This window comes from Poecilia reticulata, linkage group LG13, assembly GCF_000633615.1.
Source record: "Poecilia reticulata strain Guanapo linkage group LG13, Guppy_female_1.0+MT, whole genome shotgun sequence".
In the NCBI taxonomy this organism is placed as follows: Eukaryota; Metazoa; Chordata; class Actinopteri; order Cyprinodontiformes; family Poeciliidae; genus Poecilia; species Poecilia reticulata.
Window position 1 is genome coordinate 8,588,521 of NC_024343.1, and position 5,759 is coordinate 8,594,279.

The window sequence follows — 5,759 nt, forward strand, 5'->3', positions numbered from 1 at the left end:
GAAAAAATAAATGCAAATGAGGAGAGGCACGTCATCAGGCTACAACTTCCCCAATTGGTTGGTTAGCGTCACACCCATACTTTGCTTCAAGAAAGATGGCGACSYACTAAMGGGTTAWCAATAAGCTGAAGCTCATTAACTTCATTAGAAAATAGTGTTATTACTCCTGACTTTAGTTYTCGTGTGGCCGCTCAGACAGAACTTGTTTCAGCTGGCGGCTCTCATGGACTCCCCCCTTTTGTAAAAATGTCCGCCAACTTCCCGTCTTGTCCTCTTTCCTTTGCCCAACACCACTTGTTTTTAATTCCTTTCTCAACTAAACGTGTTTCTTTACCGGGGGAGACAAACTCCTTCTTTCATATCGCATTTGATTTAATCGCCGAACCGAACACATACGCTTCTTTTCTACAAACCGATTTACAGTCATTGGTCAAGAACACGGGAGCTAGAATTCTGATTGGCAGACATCTTTGTCTATTATCTATAGTTTAGTTGAGGGGGGCCGTTTGGTTCAGTGCTCGTTTTGCTTGAAAGTCTGGCCCCCAGACGGAGCTTTTTACGCCTAAGTTTCAAGCGTCTGACTAAATAAATCTTCCTTATTTTAATTGTAAGTAGTTCTTTAAATGTCCTGTGAGATGATATACTTACCCATGTATCTATAACAACCGGACCTTTCAATATCCAGCAAGTTATTTTTGCAATTTAATGTCTATTAAACGAGTGCCCTCCGGATTAATTATACTCTCTGCAGCTGTGACGTTGCCGTATTAACCCGATATATGCTGGAAAGTGCAACGTCTCCCCTTTCAAAAACCGTTGGAATTTTTCAGATAGCGCTACGTGTGGTGGAATTACGGTACTGCAAATTTAGATGTGTTGCCGCAGACAAGTTCCGGTCTAGAAGGGTCCGGGAGACTAGAGTTTGGTTGAGGCGGACCGTTTGGTCAAAAGAAGGAAATCCGGCCCCTGGCCGGAGCTCTTTAAGCTCCGGCCAGATATTACATATCTGTACATATACAGATATGTAATATAGGCGGCTACAGAGTATCTTTGTTTACATTTTTGGTTGGTGGTGTGCCTCGTGATTTTTTCAATTAAAACAATGTACCTTGGCTCAAAAAAGGTTGAAAAACACTGCATTAGATGAACAAGGATTAATTTGCATATCAGAACTGCTTACGTTTATTGATAAGTTTGCAGAACATTTCAATCAATATAATGCTCAAAGACATTCAATAGTCGTCATTACTGTAAAAATGCTGCGTGATAGTAAAAATTCTGACTGCTAAACTACGGGAATCCTAATTTATCCATTTTAAATGCCCATCAGCACGTTTCAGTCTGTTACAGTTCATCTAACACCAGATAAAGGTGAATTGCAAATTAATCTAGCTGCTGTTTAGCACAGTCTCCTCTTGAGGTATAGCATATTTTGATTACCTTCAATCACATTCAGTGTATTCTCGAATATAATATCCTTCACATACGAGAAAGAGATCTTAGACTCTTCAAACCTGGACTGGAGTATTCTCCTCTAATAGCAGAATATTTAGAACCATGTTTGTGAAACTTCAATAAAGGTTGATTTTACCACTTTTTTGCATCTGGATCATATTAGAACTGCTGTAGTTCATAAAATACAACTCATAGACTCTTCAAACCTGGTCTATATTATTCTGCTCTAATAGCAGAATATATAGAACAATGTTTCTGATTTGTGGAACCGTTTTCTGATTTGTGAAACTTCAAAAAAGGGCGATTTCGCCTATTTTTTTTTTTTTTACTTGGTCACACGTAGACTGCTCTAATTCCAAATCTACAACACCTAGACACTTCAAACCTGCACTTGATTATTTTGCTCTGATAGCAGAATATTTATAACCATATTTAGGATTTGTGAAACTTTTATCTGATTTGTGAAACTTTAATAAAAGGGCTTTTTTATCCTTTTATTCTGTCTCAGTCACATAAGATCTCCTCTAATTCCAAAACCATAACACCTATACTCTGGACTGGAGTATTCTTCTCTAATAGCAGAATATTTATAACCATGTTTGTGATTTGTGAAACTTCAATAAAGGACCATTTTTGTCCTTTTATCGATCTTGGTCACACTAGATCTGCTCTAATTCCAAATCTACAACACCTAGACACTTCAAACCTGGACCAGATTATTTTCAATTAATAACAGAATATTTAAAACCATGTTTGGGATTTGTGAAACCTTTTTCTGATTTGTGAAACTTCACTTAACAGACCGCTGCAGAAGATCTTTCCTTCCAACAGCCATCACCATCTACAATAACTCTTTGAAGAATTAATGAGTTACACCAACATTTAATTTCCCATTGGGATTAATAAAGTGATTTTGAATTAGAATTGAATTTTTTTTTTTAAATGCATGGAACAAGTGTGAATAGTGATCTGATCTTTAGTGAAGTTTTACAAATCACATAAAGGTTCCACAAATTCCAAACATGGATTAAAATATTCTGCTATTGGAGCAGAATAATATAGTTCAAGTTTGAAGAGAGGTGTTGTAGGTTTGGAGCTGGAGCAGCTCTCATGCGACCAAGATCCAAAAAAGGTCTCAAATCAACCTTTATTGAGGTTTCACAAATCAGAAAAGATTTCACAAATCCCAAACATGGTTCTAAATAATCTGTTATTAGTTGAGAATAATCCAGTCGAGGTTTGAAGAGTCTAAGTGCTGTAGAATTGGAATTAGAGCAGTTCTCCTGTGACCAAAAAAAAAAAAAGAAAGTGGTGAAATCGCCCTTTAGTGAAGTTTCACAAATCAGAAAACGGCTTCACAAATCCCTAACATGGTTTCAAATATTCTGCTATTACAGTAGAATAATCTAGTCCAAGTTTGAAGAGTCTATTAGTTGTATTTTAGGAACTGGAGCAGTTCTAGTATGATCCAGATGCAAAAAAGTGGTAAAATCAAATTTTAATGAAGTTTCACAAATCACAAACACGGTTCTAAATATTCTGCTATTATAGCAGAATAATTTAGTCCAGGTTTGAAGAGTCTAGGTGTTGGAGATTTGGAATTAGAGCAGTCTTCATGTGACCAAGTTAAAACATAATTGGTGAAATCGCCCTTTTTTCAAGGTTCACAAATCAGAAAAAGGTTTCACAAATCACAAACATGGTTCTAAATATTCTGCTATTAGAGCAGAATACTCCAGTCCAGGTTTGAAGAATCTAGGTGTTGTAGTTTTTATCCTAGTCGATAAAAGATGAGGAAGGTAGTGAAAAATTAGGTGGAATCGCCCTTTAGACATTTCCCGAATCGGAAGCTGGAATCGGAAACCAACTTCAGCAACTCAGCCACCTACAATTTAGAAACATATGCGGTGCATAGGTTTCAACCAGTTAATCCACAACACTGTGCTGAATTCACTGCCCTAAATGTTTTCCCCTCCTTTTCGTCCTCGGTGTTTTGCTAACTTTAGCTTATGTTGAAGTCAACTGCAATTGACCAAAACACACATCCCCGCAATAGGAATAAAAACAAATTACCAGACTTACTGAGCACAAATCCCGAAAACACAAAAGCTACAATAAGACCAACCATGGTTCTGTTGTTTTCCCCGCATATACTTTTTTATGAACAAAAGTGAGTAATTTCKTAAAGGAAAACGTGGCTAGTCGCCAGCCCGTTCAGTAGCGAATCCCAGCTTACCTTAAACACACAGTCCCCTGGTACTTTTCGTCCACTCTGGGTTATTTTTACGGTTTTCAGGTTTTAAGACGTCAAAATTCCAAGTACACTTCGCTGCAGCAAACAGAAAGGGGCGGGGACGGAACACTTTCAGTCTCATACCTTATTTGGAAATGGGACCATTACACTCCGGAAGTGAAGGGGGCGCTACATAGACATCAATATGTAAACCCCTCATGGAGCGCTGAGTCGTACGTAAAAGCGTCCGCGATCTTCTATGTTGCAGCAGGGCGATCGGAGCTCCTTAAGTTCTGTGCTATGTGGACTTGTTTCAACCGTTTTACGAAACAATCTGGATTCATTAGGATTACCTTCCCCAGGTAAGGATGAAAGATCAGAATTACTTGACTTTGCAACCAGAAATTCGCTTCTAAACAACCGGAAAAATATTTCCTATGCAGCTAAATTGGCCCGAAATAACCGCTGATTGTTAGCATAGCAGCTAACGTTTTCATACTGTTTTCKAATGAGAGAGAGCTGATGAGAAACCGCTGTTAGAGGAGAAGTTAATTAAAAACCAGAGGATTTTGTGAGGAAAGATCAGTCAGGATCAGAGCTGGAGCTGCTGTTCTTCAGTCTGTTTCCCAGCTCAGCTTCACCATGTCGGTATTTTGCAATAAAGATACTACGAGTCAGAGCCCAACATGCTGAAAATGCCTTTTTCTGAATGTGAAAAAAACATATACAAAAAATAGATCGTATGTATTTTCTATTACACTTTTGGATAATTTCTCTTTTATTCTTGGCTTTAGCCTGTGAACCAGGACGTTTCCGAAGTCATTGGAGATCTCCCAGTGTGGACTGAAGCCTGTGACCAGTATTCCCAGTATAATAAATGTTTTATTCTTTCACTTTTTGTGTATTTTTAAATATCTCAATCTGAAGTATTAGTGTATTAATGTAGCTTATGTAATGAAATAAAAATAATTTACTCTGTTAGGATTATTTTCACTCTTTGGTGTCAATAGCAGAGTTGACACTGTAATAAATATTTATTCTCTGGAAAAAAGTAAGAAAAATATGTAGTTTAATGTTTAACAATGACTGATTTTATAAATCAAAAGTCATTTCTCAATAACGTATAAAAATAAATAGAGGAAAATTATTTGTTGTCTTGAAATGTTAAATGTACATTAAATTATGGAATATTATTATAGCAATTATGGATATATTCTTTAATAAAACACTGTAAAAGTGTCTGTTCACCAATGTCAATATAAAAATTGTCAGAATAATTTCTATCAAACAAAAACATTGTGCTCTTTATTCAGAAATGCCCCAAAACAATCACATCAAATGTTAGAAACGCTGTCTTTAGTAATTTGATTGGCAAATATATTAATTTGTGTGAGAAAATGTGTCAATGGCAGGTATTAACTTAAAATGGTTTGTAAAACGGCACTTTATAAAGTTCGGTCTATTCACTTGTATTACCTTACTGGCACATATTCCACATTCAATATGGCAGACGCTGTTACGTATCACAGCAACGGGCCGACCCATTCCGTGAGGCGTCTACGTATTGATGTCTATGGGGCTCTATTTCACATAGACATAATATAAGAGTAGACCCCGCATTGGCAATTATAGACATATAATCATAGACATAATATAAGAATAGACGCCTCGTGGACCGCTCTCGCCTATTGTCGCTGACGAGATTTAGGGCGGCCATCTTGGAGCGGTCCTCCACTCCACTCAGCGTTATGTGTTTAGCAGGCRCAATGACGTATCAGCGSATTTAATCGATCATAACACGCTTTTTTGTTACTGGAAACCATATTCAAACATCTATCAAAGCTACATTTATAAACAATTGTTTTTTTAAAGTATTTTTAATTGTATTGATGCATAGTTAAGTGTATTTAAATATGCTTAGTGGCTATAACAATAGGAATGGAATATTCTGATATTGATGTATGATGAGCATATTACAAAGCACGCAGCAGTTCATAATTTATAAAATAAATTATTTAGTAATATCAATACATATTTATATAACTATACAAACAAATAAATAATGATTAAT

At 36.5% G+C, this 5,759-nt stretch overlaps 2 protein-coding genes across 2 annotated transcripts in view; one reads left to right on the forward strand and one right to left on the reverse strand.

Annotated features, from left to right (window-relative positions):
* Positions 1 to 3,816, reverse strand: part of tnfaip1 (tumor necrosis factor, alpha-induced protein 1 (endothelial)) — a 27,781-nt gene extending 23,965 nt beyond the window's left edge. Inside the window, exon 1 of the mRNA XM_008425229.2 lies at positions 3,692 to 3,816. The gene's annotated coding sequence lies outside the window, so the exon portion shown is untranslated. The remainder of the gene's footprint in view (positions 1 to 3,691) is intronic.
* Positions 3,817 to 3,912: 96 nt separating this feature from the next.
* The window catches only part of ift20 (intraflagellar transport 20 homolog (Chlamydomonas)), an 8,488-nt gene continuing 6,641 nt past the window's right edge, over positions 3,913 to 5,759 (forward strand). The window contains exons 1-2 of the mRNA XM_017308382.1: positions 3,913 to 4,050; positions 4,483 to 4,556. The gene's annotated coding sequence lies outside the window, so the exon portion shown is untranslated. The remainder of the gene's footprint in view (positions 4,051 to 4,482; positions 4,557 to 5,759) is intronic.